We start from the raw sequence: 15,698 nt of genomic DNA, 5'->3' as shown, positions 1-15,698 counted from the left end.
AAATTCACTAGTCTACACAGGTTCTTTCTCCTTAAAACGTTCAGTATGCAAATCAGTACTACTTATTTTCACATAATACTAATGCATATAAATTAACGTTGAGAAACATAGCCGCTTAGTTGATAAAGACAAATTAAACATTAGAGTCCTCACAAGTTCTGACAGCAGATATTCTTTAAATCATTATTTAATTTGTCTGCAGACAGTATTGTGTGAAATGATGTAATTTAAAACGTGTTAGTGGCCTACTTTCACTGTGTAGTTGTTTACTTTCAGTCACGGATATGAGTATGCAGCTGAACAGATCAGTAACACATCTATTGAGAGCAGTGACGAGCAGTTGGCCATTGGAATTATTTTCCCTCTATCAGGAACCCAGGTATTCCAAATTACACAAACATCAGTATATTGTAATACTAAATTTTTATTTCTAATAGAAGAATATTTAGCACATTTAACAATGATAGAAAGTTCAATTGATTGATGGGGTAGCTTGTAAGGTTAAAGAATGATAAATTCAAAGAATAAAGTTAAGTCTATGAACTTGACGTACTGATATATTCTATTTCTTGTTGACATAAAATGATAGTTCCGTTTGTAAATCCATAAATGTAATAATATTATTATGTTCAAGTGTACACCTAAGAAGCATCTGACATGTATTTGTTCTATTTTTTTTTAATGGCTTCGGCTAATGCCCTTTACTTTCTTTCCTTTGACGTTCTAGAACTAACAAAAAGCAATGTTTTTGTCGAAAACTGAACTTGTGGTGGCTTTAAGATCTATAGTGCAGTGCTTTGCCGGAACAACACACAGGACATTGTTTATAAAAAGACCTATAAATGCTATTCACTAGCTCATTGCCCACGATTTGGACTGAAAAATGAAAATATTTCTTTGCGCTAATATTCCTGCCAAAATGAAATGTTGCGTTTCTACACAATTTGCTTTCCTCGTATGAATGGATAATTAAAAAAAACACTTCTATTGTGGTAAAGAAAACAAAGCAAGTGGCTTTAGTGGGAATCGATCTGAGAACTATGATATTGAGTTCACGTTCTTATCTATTACACCATGGAGACACTGCTTAGAAAGGAAACGATACATTGAGTGCTTTCTGGAGAAAAGCAAAGTACTTTACATTAAATCATTTTCCTTGTTTCACTTTTATTGCGCTCACTCTGTGTTTTTCGTACAATGCATGAAACAACAAATACAGTTTTGCTACGGTATCTGGGAATGCTGTTTTAAGTGATCAGAAAATATGAATCTAGTGGCGAAATGATATTGGGTAATGTGTAGTATTACTTTCATTCCATCAATAGCAGCAAGGGGCAGACAATACTATCCCGCAATCCAACAAACGTAGGGAGCCCATGATTTATCGTGGTCTCCAAGATGACACTCAAAGTATAGTAAATATGCACTTCGCACTGCAGCAGTCAATGGCCGCTTCCTGGAACCACAAATCGCGTCCGCATATATGTAGCACACACTGTCCACCGAATTTTTACAAACGCGGGGTATTGCTGCACTTTCCTTGAATCATTGACAATATGAATCGAAAACAATATGTACAGCAACAATAATGTCCTCACTCACTACTTTCAAGTTGCTGGTTCACCAGTAACACAAACAATCTGCCAAACTACTGCTTGAAGCACGCCACAAATACGATTAGAGACGTTAACTGGAGCTAATTGCAACTTGCAATCATTGCCTCACGTGAATCATGAGACACTCGCACTAGCTGCTGATAAAATATCACGTTGCCCAGTCGAATATGCAGCAAATACTTGTCAAGAACAACACTTTGTACCGTTTAAAACAATAATTTGAAATCATGTGCTTATAACGTCTCATAGCGTTATATGCAAACTATAAAAAGCTAAATTACTCAGAAACCTGAGTCAGGAGATAATTTTAAGTGTGATTTTCGCGTTATGTAGCCAAAAATCAATAGAGAACGGCTACTATCGTTGCAGTAAAAACTAAAAAGTGAAAAAATGTTGAACAGTATTATTAGACTCAAGCTAGAAAAATGCAAAGTCGATGTTGCAGTCATAATTTTGAAATTCTAGAGCATGCAATTCAATGGTTAAACCACTAATGTAGGATCCTTCGTTTGTTTATTGTACAATTGAAGTGGTAATATCACCGTTGTAGAGCAGATGGCTTTGGCGGAGTTCTGAAAGTAGTGTTTCAGTTGTAGACAACTATTGTGGTTTCTAATTACAAATAGCAGTTTGAAGTATTGTGGTTGCAGTCGTAAGCAGTTACAAGATTCAAAGCGTTCAGCAGTTCGAATGGGCCAGTTAAAGTTATCGTGACGTGTTTTCTATATTGATCTTTTATTCTGTGTAGTCCTGTAATTGCGGCATAACGAAAAAAACTAGAGGCCTTTCTCCGCATAAAGTGGAAGTTATGACAACAATTCTAGCGGTAGGATGGTATACATAATGACAAATTGATAGTAGAGTTGGGGTAGGTCAAAAATTTATGAGTAGAATCTCTGTTGGAATGAGGAAGAAGGAAATTTATCAGCAAGCTAGGGTTGGGAAATGTGGGTGAAAACCAAAGCTATCCCTAAGAGGTATCAGAAAACTAAGATTATCTTTGGGAAACAGAAATACAAATTGTAGGCACTTAAGCACAAAAATAGCTGAGTATGTTGCACATATTTCGCCTGAAAATATTTGAAGGATTTTGTGTGATGAGGGAATAAAAGCACGCAGGCCAAAAAGAAAGCAAAAATTATTCTAATCATGGCAAAGAAGCGACTTGAATGGGTACGAGACCTAGAACATTGGATTGCTGCTGATTGTGAATAGTATGTTTCAGTGATGAATCATGTTTCTGTGTGTCCGATGAATACTCACAATATGTACGACGTAGACCTGAGGAGGAATTCAAGTTGAAATATCTCCAACAAACCGTGTAGCAACCTACTTTAGTCATTGTCTAGGGTGTTATGTCTGTCTTCGGGCCTGGGAGACTGTACATATGTATATAATATAGAGGGAACAATGAAGCACGCCCAATACCTACAAGTTCTTCAAGAAGAACTGCTTCCCCAGACTGCAGTCTGACTTGATGACACACACTTCATTTTAGTTCATGATGGAGCTCCATGTCATCGGGCCAAAACTGTGGCAAAATTTTTCGAGGACAACGAAATTAGTGTTTTTCTGTGGCCGGGCAATAGTCTTGATACGAACCCGATTGAAAACTTTTGGAGCTTCATGACGGAAAAGCTAAAGAAGAAATATATTACAACCAAACGTCATTTGATCGAGATAAAAAATGTGTGGTATCATGATGCTGAATTGAAAGCAAAATGTGGTAAACTCGTATATATCATACCACAAAAGATAAAAGATCTAATAATGAAGAAGGGATTTCATACGAAACATTAAACTTTGTGTGAGAGATCATTTTCTTGTAAGTATTCCGTTTCATTTTTTGTTTACAATTTGGATATACACACTGTATAATAATTATGTTTGAATGTCACGTACGCATTTGTTTTATTGATATTGAAAAGCAAGTGCCGCACCCACTAGCAATTAGGACAGATTTACAAAGCAGTAATTGGGACTAAGTTCGAACGTGTTTCCTCACGTAATATTGCAAGAACAGTAAAATATTTAAAAACTGAATATTGTGTAATAATTTGAACACGTCTGTATGTGTATACTTGCAATAGGGTTCTTTATTTAATCTATTTTACCCCCTTGTTCTCAATTAATTGTAACGCTAAACTATGAGCTTGTTTACTAATGTTTGATGTAATTAAAAATGCTTAATTTTTGGAGTTTGACGGACATACGTATACACACACAAATGTCGGTGGAGTTGAATGGTGGAAGTTCGCTTACGTTTGTTTCAGTAAATCCGAAGTAATCAGTTCCAAGCAACTGAAAATTCATTGGCTACATTATAAATTTTATAAAAGCCGAAGTGGAGAATTATTAATTACTGCTTAAATAAATATACGTCTTAACGGCAACTTAACTAACTACAGGAGTCACACACTCAAGTGAGGTCTAAATTTTACTGAAGCCAGAAGGTGGGAAAAGAAGTGGGAAATAATGCTAAACAAAAGTTCTTATCTTAATGTTTATTCTAAAATCAATTGCATTAGATTTTTTCGATAAGAAGTGGTGATTTTGTCCTGTTACTTTCCTAAAGGAACAGTTTAAACTTTTATTGGAATCTTAAGATATCATTCAATGAATGAAAAGACATATTCTACTATCTTATGATAAACTCCTGATAATTGACAATGGAATAAGTTTTTTAGACATCGTAGTAGTAATATATCAGGTACAAGTAAATGATCATGTAGCTGATACCAAAGGAGCTATTAAATGGGATATATGCATGTCAAACGGATTTGATGCAAGTTCGATATAGAAATAAGTGATCTTTATTTAGCTCCAACAATCATAATATATTCTTATTGATATATAATAAAAATAAATTGGACTTCTCGTCACTGGTCTAGGGTTAGCGCGTATGCATTGAATGCACAAGTTTCCGGGTTCAATTACATGGGAGACCATCGGACGTACTTCAGTGATTCGGATTCCACCTTAAGCTGTAGATCTTTTCCTACAAATCCTAGCCACTAGAATATACGCAACTACAAACGAATCCATCATTCAATGTCAGTTCCCGTGCTCAATAACCAGTTTTAATGCCCATAGCACCACGACGTACGATATAAGAACAATTGTCTTAAGAATGTACTTATTTAAAAGGACTCTTATGATTATGCGAGGCCTGTAAGTGGTCCTGTAATCCAGTTGTCTTGGATATAAGATGTGATTATGCACAATTCTGTTAGGATTCAGCTCTTGCACCAGATTACAATTCTTATGTGGTTCTGAGTTAGTGTAAATATGTTGAGCAGACATGTCAGATTCAGTACCTTAAGTGGGCTAAATAGTCATTAGTGTACAAAAGAACAAACCATAAGAAAAGATGTCATTTTCATAACTAATGATATATTTAAAAAATAAATAAATGCGTACAGTCTTGTCTTATTCTTGCTCAACCTATTTCATATCACGACCTCCGTTTTATCACATCTTGCCAGTGACTCCCGTACGTAATTTCCGGTTGCAATGTGCATCTTGATTATTGCTGCTAGCGCTTACTTTTGTATGCTTTGTGCTTAGGTAATATGTAAGCATTACACATATATTACTCTGCAAAGAATAACAAAGGATCCAAAACAAAATCGATCCCTTTTTCAACTATCGACGAAATCATTTCTCTATTGTTGATTTACAAAGAAATACAGAACAGCTATTACGAATTGTTGTGTGGTCTTTGTAATTGAGGGGCTTAGTGAAAAGGGGCGTATCCTACAAAATTTGGAAAATCGAGATATCTACATATTTGAATACATGGAACTATGCGGTATATTGAGAAGAAGTGTTATGACTCGGCTCCGTATACTGTGAATCTCATAAGCGTAGGACGAAAATGAGGAAATATTTGTGTCAAAAATGTTAGTGGAAAAATGACGTATCCCCTTTCAGCTGCAACTCTTGAGTGGAAAAATGACGTATCCCGCTTCCAGCTATATTGTGAGTTTGTGGTGATATAACAATATATGTCATTGATTGTGTCTAGAAATCAGCCAAGTGTGACCGCTGATACATGTTGCTGTTGACAGTAATAATGGCTGCTGTGCAGGACGTTGAAAGTAATTCCAGTCTGGGAAATTCGCCTGTTAAACCACGAAAGACAACGAAACGAAGACAAATGGAAGGATAATGAACGTAAGCGTAAAAGGAACGCAGGAAAGAGTTACGTCGGACACACAGGTAAGGAAGTACCGAATAATATGCGAAGTGATGTGAGGTGTTGTAAAACTGAGTGGTGTAGATGTATGAAGGATATCGATTCTGAAACCAAAGATAATATTTTCATTTCGTTTTACAACATAAAAGACTTTAACACGCAAAATGCCTATCTATTTGGGCTAATCAGGAGGTCAGAATGTGAACGTGTGTACATTAAAGACAGGAAAAATGTAAATGTCTTTAGGTGCGCCAATACTTTTCATTATCCTCTTCGTTCATCATCAGGAATGGAAGTTAATGTATGCAAGCAAGCATTCTGCAATGCTCATGGTATCACTAGACGTAGACTGCGTACCGTCTGTGGTGAATCGAGAACACATACGAATGATATGCCTACCAAACCGTTGCAAAGAGAATCGTCGAGGTAAACATCACAACCGACCCCATGCTATTTCGGAAGAAAAACTAGATATTGTCAGGAATCATATTAGGTCGTTTCCACTTTCTCACTACAGCAGAGCTGCAAATTCGGCCTTGAACTTTCATATATAGTTTTGGTGCATTCTGTGCAACAAATGTACGATTTGTATGTAGAACAATGTGAAGAAAGAGAAATCTGTCCAGTGAAATTACATACATATCGATATGTCTGATAATGAATTTAACATCGCATTTAAAATGCCAAGCACCGACACATGTAAAACTTGTGATTCGATGATACACGTAGAACCTAGACCATCTGAATATCATTACACATTCGTAAAGCCGAAGCAGCCTACCAATCTTTGAGAAATGTAAAACAGGAATTCAAATACATTAACAGCAGCACTATAGTTGTTGCTATGGATCTGGAACAAGCACTTCCAACACCTATGATAAGCACGGAAACTGGTTTCTATTTGCGGCAGTTGTGGACATATTGTTTTGGGTTCCATTTCTGTCATGATGATTCTGCAGTTATGTGTGTCTGGCCGAAATCTGTTGCCTCTCGTGGTAGTTGGAAGCTGTATTCTTCGGGTGATGATGCACCTACCAGAGGATATTCGCAACAGACGCAATTTAATAGTGTATGGTGATTCGTACGTCGGGCAAAATAAAAATTCTGTCATTATGGGACTCTGGCTGTATTCGTTAGACGTCACCAATCTCCAGACAATAGAACATTGATTTTTGGTTCCTGGCCACACATTTCTCCCCTGGGAAGCTGATTTCGGTATTATTGAGAGAGCGAAGAAGAAAACAAAATCTGTGTACACCTTCGCTCAATGGGCCAGTCTGATAAAGACAACACGCAAAAAGAAACCATTTCAAGTCATCGAAATGACAGCAGAAGACATGAAGGTTGTATCAGCGTTGCTATCTGTTCTGACATTTCGCAAGAAAACAGAAGACGGAAAAGTATTTAATATGAGAACAGCAACTAGTATGAAATTTCTGAAAGGCACCCAACTAGTCCAGGTAAAATACACATACTCGACATGTGAGCCTTGGACTACTCTAAGTTTGCAGCCAGAAAGAGGACAACCGGACTCTCTGCAAGATATGGTTTTGGTATCCAAGTATCCGGAAGAAAGACCTATCAGAAACCTAAGTATGGTAATCTAATGAGCAAGTTTAACCACATTCCACCCATCCACCACGAATATTATAGATCTTTAAAATGGTACAATGACAACGCGAACCACACAGGGGTAGATGATATTGACAGTAGCGATATCGAGTGATTGTATGAAGTGAATCTCTCTTCAGAGACGCGAGTACTGTGCCCTAGGTAATGGTTTATTGTGCAATATAATGTGTATTATACTCGTCTACAATGTTGTGTTTACAGTGTGTACGGTTCTAGCATATTAGAGTGCTGCCGTACGAAGAAAATATGAAGACATCTGTGATTTTCTTTACTGAGTGGAGTACGTGAACATTATTGACAGAGACGAACATGTTCTAACTTGTTGTGTTATTCTGTATGTTACATTGAATATTCGCATATTGGAACTTTCATTTTGATTCATTAATATAGAAAGCTCGTATTGGTTTGGCAATCATGTTCATGTGCATATCTTATGTTTATTTCTTCTTAAAGATAAGAAGTAAGATGCATGATGATTTTTTCTGAAACATATCAGACCTTCTAATATGTATTGTTATATGTATGTACTACCATGAGCAAAATAAATGACACGTCTCTTTATTTTGAAGTTTTTTGAAAATATCTCCGTTTTCTTTATATGTTCGAAATTTCGGAAGGTTTCCCCAGCAGGACAGGTTAATAACAAACCCGTTTTTAATATTTGTGTTAGATATTAGCTTAAAATAAATAAATTAGAAGCAAAAAACATTAAATCGACAGAAATATCGAGAATTACCAACTCTGCTAAAGTGGGAAATTTTCAAGAACACGAGGGAATTCTGCATTTCCACACAAAGCAGCGACATCCATGTCATTGAGAGAAATGTGGATTAAATCTACAAACTAAATATTTCTAATTAAATCTACAAACTTTTAACAAATATTTCTAGTATGTCTTATTATATGCATTATCTGCAAACTCCAAATATATGAATATATGCTAAGTATTAACATAAAGATAGAGCAAATAGTGGAAATTATCTATGGAAAAGGACGAATTGGTAGGACGATCGTAATGAAATATCGTCTTTACCGGAACAGGCTCAGTTCACGTAAAAAAACAAATAGCTGAGTTAGTTAAAGCAACGAGTCTGTATACTGAAGATAGCGGGTTCGATCCCACGGAAGTGCCGTTGTCATTTTTATCACTACACTACGGTTATTTTATTTATTTTTTATGTGGGAAAGAATCAAATTGTAACGTATGTGTAAAACTCATGACTATACCAAAAAAAAAAAAAAAAGAAAAAGAGAAAATACCGTTGTCGCACTTGCATTAGCGTCCCTAATTTTGTTTGCAAACAGTTTCGTAATTATTTCCCCTGTGCTTACTGCTCACCATATGCTCGCTGGCGCATAACGAATGTTTCCCAGTAAATGTTAATTCTAATTTGAAGAATTTTATAAAGTTTCACAATATTTCTCACTAGATAGTCATCTATCTACGTGTTTGGATATTTTGATAACAGATGTCCCTATTAAATGTTTAATTTTCCCTAGATGTTTAATTACGGAAAAGTTTAACAATGTATTTGTATTGAATTGAAATTGTTTTGAATTTACTACAGAAGGTAAGTAGACCGAAGGAGGAGAACTCAAGTAATTGATATTCTACGTAAAAGCAACCTATTGTAGAATGATGATGCTTCTTACCTTCAGCACATAATCTTTACGTTAGAGAGTCAGACAGAGAAAAATCCTGGTTTTTCCTCCTCTATGACCACCCATCTTAAACCTCTACATATCATTGTTCGTCTCACAAAATTTCGGTGCTCCAAAAACATTCAAATAATAATAATAATAATAATAATAATAATAATAATAATAATAATAATAATAATAATAATAATAATAATAATAATCCTGAATATGCCATCCTTACATAATGTAAGGATATCTTAGTTTCCTAGTTTAAATCTTAAATATCTTAGTTTAAAATGCTTTCTTTAGTACTTATTTGAGCAACCATGTAGGAGGGGGTACGACTTTTTATTTTGCCCCTCTCATTTCAGTACCCTTCCAACAGAAAGTAATTTTTGATAAGCAGGACAGACAAAATGAATAAGAAATATATTTACAGCATCCTCTCCCCTTTCATGATTGGAATATCACGTAATATTTTTTATTCTACGAAAGATGGCCCTGTGCGGTTAGGGGTAGGTAACTAAAAAATTACCTAATACATAGCGCCCCTTGATTGTAATATTACCGCTTCTTTATTTGTACGAGGGAGCCCCTGGACAATCAAGGGTGACAAAAAGAATAGGAAGAGTGTCTATTGATTCCAGTGGTAGATCCAGCACGAACTCCTGGGGGAGGTAAGGGGAAGTGAAACATTCTTTTGATGATGTGAAGCTGTCACAAATTACCACTTAACTAAACTAAACAATAGTGGGGGGAACCGGAACCCAGTTAGTTTAAATTGATGTAAAAGTTTAATTTTTGGCTTCATATTAAAGTTTTGGTTTCAAATGAGAATTTCAGTCCAAGTGGTCAATGATCAAATCTCGTGGGGCTCTTCAGTGTAGGCTAATACGGCCCCCTTATGAGAAAAGGCAAAATTATTAACATGTTTATAACTTCCGAATTTTTCGTCTATTTTAAATAAACATTTAGCTTCGTATTAAAGTGTTGGTTCCAAATGACAAATTCAGTCCGAGTGGACAATGATCAAATCTCCGGGGGAAGGGGCTCTCCAGTATAGGGGGCTACGGCTCCCTTATGGGAAAAGGCAAAAATATGAAAATGCTTATAACTTCCGAATTTTCCGTCTATTTTAAAGAAATTATTGGCTTCATATTAAAGTCTTGGCTTCAAATGACAATTTCAGTCCGTGTAGACAATGATCAAATCTCGGAGGGCTCTTCGGTGTAGGGGTTTCGGCTTCTTTATGGGACAAGATTCACGTAGTTAATATTGCAAAATTGTTTTGTATATATAAGTGGAAACTTGCACCATTTGGTTAATTTTACCTCTTATGTTTTGCAGATTCATATTCCAAGCAATAGTTACTTCGCAGAGCTAAAAGTAAGCACTTGCTAGTTTCATTAAAATGAAATGTCTTTTATGAGAGGAGCAGACGAACGAACAGGCACCCAAACGTTGGTTGAGTCGTACGGTTGAAACTCGTTAAGCTCGCTTCAATTATTATTATTATTATTATTATTATTATTATTATTATTATTATTATTATTATTAATAATAATAATAATAATAATAATAATAATAATAATAATAATAATAATAATAATAATAAAGCATTGCAGGGACCTTTGGTGCAGGGGGTCCGTGGTTCGATTCCACTTCGTGCCAAGTGAAATTTGAGATGGACAAATACCGTGTGCATGGGTATGTGTTTTCTTGAGACTTTCCATTTTCCTCCCACTTTCTTCATTTCACCATTTCATTCATCATCATTCTCCCTTAGCGTAGGTGCATAATCGTCCAACGTTAAACTAGATATTGCAATTTCAATAATAATAATAATAAAAATTAATTCAACTGAAAGGACTGTAATTTATGTGGACAGCAATTGTTATAAATATGCAACCATTATAAAAACAATGCTTTGAGTAGAAAGATAATCCTTTCCAAGTGTTCACGAATGCGCACGAGATAAGACATGTCTCGAGAAAGAGACAAGACGCGCTTTGTGACATCCAAGATAATACGAGGCAAATGTTTTGGACACGAGATAGCTTGTAAAATGTCTCGTCTTGTCTGGAATGTCTCGAAAACAAAAGTGTAAGTTTTAAAATTATTTTTCAAGATCTATTCTCTCAGAAGTAGTTCTCTGCCTTAAAATTAATAAGGACATTTGTGATTTAAAAAAAAAAGATAAACAATGCCTAAAGTTAATAGTTAACTTTTCGAAAAGAAGCTTCATTAAAGGTGAACCTGAAAGATGTCCACAAACTTCGGGAGGTGATTCGTGACATCAAAAGGAGACAAATGGTCCTCTTGCAGTTTTCAAATTCAGCTTCGTTGTCGAGATACAGGGTTGCCAACTGGTCGTGTTTGAGAAACTCACTGGGAATAAATTCAAGTTCAAGAATAAACTACTACTCATATATTTTTCAGATCAATTGACTTATACCATGTTGTAAGGTCAAATATTTATTTATGAAGTGTGTACAAAATTCGCCAGGGTCTTTTCTGAGAAAATCGTCGAGAAAAAGTCACCTCCAAGAATAAACTACCCCTCGTAAATTTTTCTAAGAGAAATATCCGATACTGCAATATAGGGTTGTTAATTAAATATTGATTAATGAAAAATAAACAAAATTGTTAAAACCATTTTTGAGAAAATAGCGTTTTTCGATTTTCGGCTGTTTGTAAACCACACTTATTTTAGGTGGTAGGAAAGAATGGAAAAGCTCCTGTAAGAATACTAAGTAAACCCTAAGTTTAAGATTTGGTGTAGATAAGTTGAACGGTATGGCCTCTAGGCGAGTGCATATAAAAGTGTGCCGAACGGACGGACCGGATGGACGGGTGTCGAAAAGTCACATTTTCGGTATGTAGACGCCATGAAACATGTAAATCCGTTGAAATCTGAATTTGATATTATTTTCACAATCACTATATTTTCTTCTCTCTTTTGTCGCTCGAAAAAGAAAAGCCTGAGTTTACCACAAAAAGCTAGGGAGTTTCTCAAAAATATTCAATTACAGGGCCACGGCACTAAACTTTTTCAATTCAATTTCTTAACTGTGTTAGGCCGCAGTTGTTACTGAAGTGTGTATTTGGATAATACGAATAAAATTATCGTATTATTCAAATACATCGAATGTCAGATTATCGAATAAAAAACTTCGATTGAAGAAAATCCACACTACAAAACTAACTCACACTTTGAGCACATTTTCATTAGACATATAATAGACCAATTAATGCAATCATTGTTTATGAAATATGAAAAAAATCAAATGAGTCACTTTGGGAAAGTCGTTCAAAAAGAACACGTCAGGAGTAACCTACCTCTTGTGAATTGTTTCGAACAATGAGTTAAGATATACTTTTGGTTATTAATGAAACATTTATTTGCGAAATTTGAACAAAATCGCCTGTCGTTCGAGGAAATTGTCGGAGAAATAACCTTGACCCCAAAAATAAACTATCCGTTGTAATTGTTTTTCATAGAAATGACTTATACTAAAATATAGGGTTATTAATGAAATACTTATTTATGAATTATCAATAAAATTGTCCGAGTAATTTTTTGAGAAAATCGTGAGGGAAAAATAACTCCAGGAATAAACTATCTCTTGAGGATTCTTTCAGGGTAAGCGAGTTATTCCATATTACTAGGTTTTTAATGAAATATTTATTTCTGAGTACGAACAAAATTGCTTGACTCATTTTTGAGAAAACCGTGGAGGAAAAACACCCCCAAGAGTAAACTACCCCTCGCATATTTTTTCAGGACAAACGAGTTTTGCCATATTGTTCGGTTATTAATAAAATATTTATTTTTGAAATATGAATAAACTCTTTTGAGTCGTTTTTGAGAAAATCGCTCAGACAACACTCCACCAAGAATAAACTACCCCTCGCATTTTTTTAGGACAAACGAGTTATGCCATATTGATAAGTTATTAATGAAATTTTTATTTATGAAATATGAACGAAAACATTTGAGTCCATTTTGAGAAAATCACTGAGAAAAAACTCACCCCCTTAGTATAAACTACCCCTTGTAGATTTTTCTCAGATAAATGCCTTATACCACAAAATAGGGTTGCTAATTAAATATTGATTTATAAAAAAAGAAAGAAAACAAGATCGTTAGAGCCAGTTATGAGAAAATATCTTGTTTCTATTTTCATCGTACAGGAAACTACCCTTGTTTTGGGAGTAGGAGGGAAATAAAAAAAACTATAGGAAATACTATGAAAATCTTAAACTAAAATTTGGTGCAGATAAGTTGAACGGTATGGCCTCTAGGCGAGTGCACAGAAAAGTGTAGCGAAGGGACGGACGAACAGATAGACATGTATCGAAAAATAACTTTTTCGGTGTTAGGGGCTATAATACGTGTAAATTCGTTGAAATCTCAAATTTGATTTTTTTTCGAACACCATACTTTCTTCTCTCATTTGTCACTTCAAAGTAAAAGGAACTCAGAACTACAGATAAAAGACACCTACTTTTACACATAGACATTTATTGATTTAAAACTGTTTTAGTTTGTGTTATTTCACTTCCAATTGAAAGGTTTTACAATGATTAACGGCATACCAATGACGAGACGGAAGTTTTCAGGAAGTAAATGCATTCAGAAGTCTAGACTGCATTACAGCTATCAGCCCGTTTTTATTTCTGCAATTGTTAACAGCTGTAATTTCGTCCAAACGCTACATGAAATAATTTTTGGTTGACGTCATTGTGTTACTATTTTAGTATTGTTCTCTTCAGACTTGGTTGAAGTTTTGTCTTAACGGTTATACATTTTTTTCTTATTTCATCGTTGCACATAAGAATAAAATGTTGTGGTGACAGGATAGATTCCAACCTACGAACATTGAGTTTTTATTCTTCAAACAATTTACCAATGGACCAAGCTTTGTCCTCATGTTAACGTACAGTTACAGGGTTTATTACGATTTAAATAAAATGGCTGGCTGTTAGAGTTTCCTGCTCACATATTTCGATAAAAAATTTTCATTGCTTCGTAGATACGTAGAGCAATGTTTAGATACACATTTTAGGAGAGTGCATTTTGGTGTATATAATAATTTCATGCCAGATAAAAGCTGGATAAGTTTTAATAACATGTTTCATATGTAGTTCTCAATAATAGACTTGTTGTTCGGGATGACGTTCCAAGGTTTAGCATTGACTAGCAGTTTTTGCTATTCATATCCCTTCTAGCAATATTGGCAGTAGACAAAAGTTAGCCCGTGTTAAAGCTTTTTGCTCCTAATTTAGTTATTTTACTTTATTATTTAACGAATATATTGAAAATTGTCAGAGACACGTATGCACTAATTTATTTCGGGAGGGGTCCGACTTCAATATTAGGATAAATTATAATAAAATTTTAAAAGATAATCCCCAAAATTAGGCTACATTTACAGAAAAGTTGGGGTTTCAGAGGGGGTCCGGACCCCCTGGACCCACCCCTAAATGCGTCCTTGTTTGTCAGTAACATTTCCTCATTTTGAAACCCTCAAAAACTTCGGAGAGACTGTATAAAGGAAAACGAGTTATTTTCGATGAAATATCACTTCAAGGAGACGCGTGGTGCACATGGTCACATGGTGGTATCCCACGTTCACAATGGCAAGAATTCCTTTCCTCTGATTCTCTGTCATTGTGCTCTATCGAAAGGTTAGGTTTGTAACATATTACTCCTACGAACAAGCATGACTGGCAGATAGGAATACTGAACACAACTCCAGAGAAATGCATGCTGAACTTACGTTTATAGCTACGCTTTGGTGATTTGCCCTCAAGGTCAATCGAGTGGTAATTCAGTTACGTCTCTGTTCTTAAACCATGTTCGTATTACTTCGAACAGTTTTGATAATGAAAAGCATGCCTCTTAATATAACAGACTTCTTTCGCGTAAGAAATCGAAACTCAGTTGGTCAGAGCAACTAGTCTGTAAGAATTAGGTTGTTAGTTAGTTAGGAGCCCAGTACGAGTAAGGGTTTTTATTACTATTGTTTTAATCTTTTTTATGTGAGGAAAAATCAAATTGTGACATCGCGATATCAAATGTATTTGATTAGGTAGCTTTGTCTTAGCTAAACTTTAAACATCAGTAAGCGTCGAAATTATTTCACTAACCGATCACTTACTGAACATTTCAAACACGTCAAACCAGTGGCATAACACCTCCTCCGCAGTCCTTAGTTATGCGTCCGTACTTTCAAGGGCGGACTAAGGGCCGGGCAACTGCCCGGGGCGCCAGAGAAAGAGGGACACCAAAACGAGCCTCAAAAAGTATATTTTATAATGTGCTTTCTACTGACGTTTTTGGTTTATATTCTTGTAAAGTAGTGGCAATTATATGATCTTTTTCCATTTCACTATGGAAGAAGAGAGTCTCATAGTACTAACAAGGGACATCACCCAATTGTCCGGCTCCGATTTCAATGAAATTTTTCGAACTGATAGAGGACATATATGTATTATTTGTGATGACAGAAATTTTTGCCATGATGCATGTTTTCTATTTTTTAATAATTTATAAGAGTTGTGATGTGGTTATTAGAGATTACTGCACATGTCCCTTACTAACCTTT

The sequence above is a fragment of the Thermobia domestica genome, chromosome 3 (genome assembly GCF_964235325.1).
Source record: "Thermobia domestica chromosome 3, izTheDome1.hap1.1, whole genome shotgun sequence".
Classification (NCBI taxonomy): domain Eukaryota; kingdom Metazoa; phylum Arthropoda; class Insecta; order Zygentoma; family Lepismatidae; genus Thermobia; species Thermobia domestica.
Note: the sequence above shows the minus strand (reverse complement) of the source record.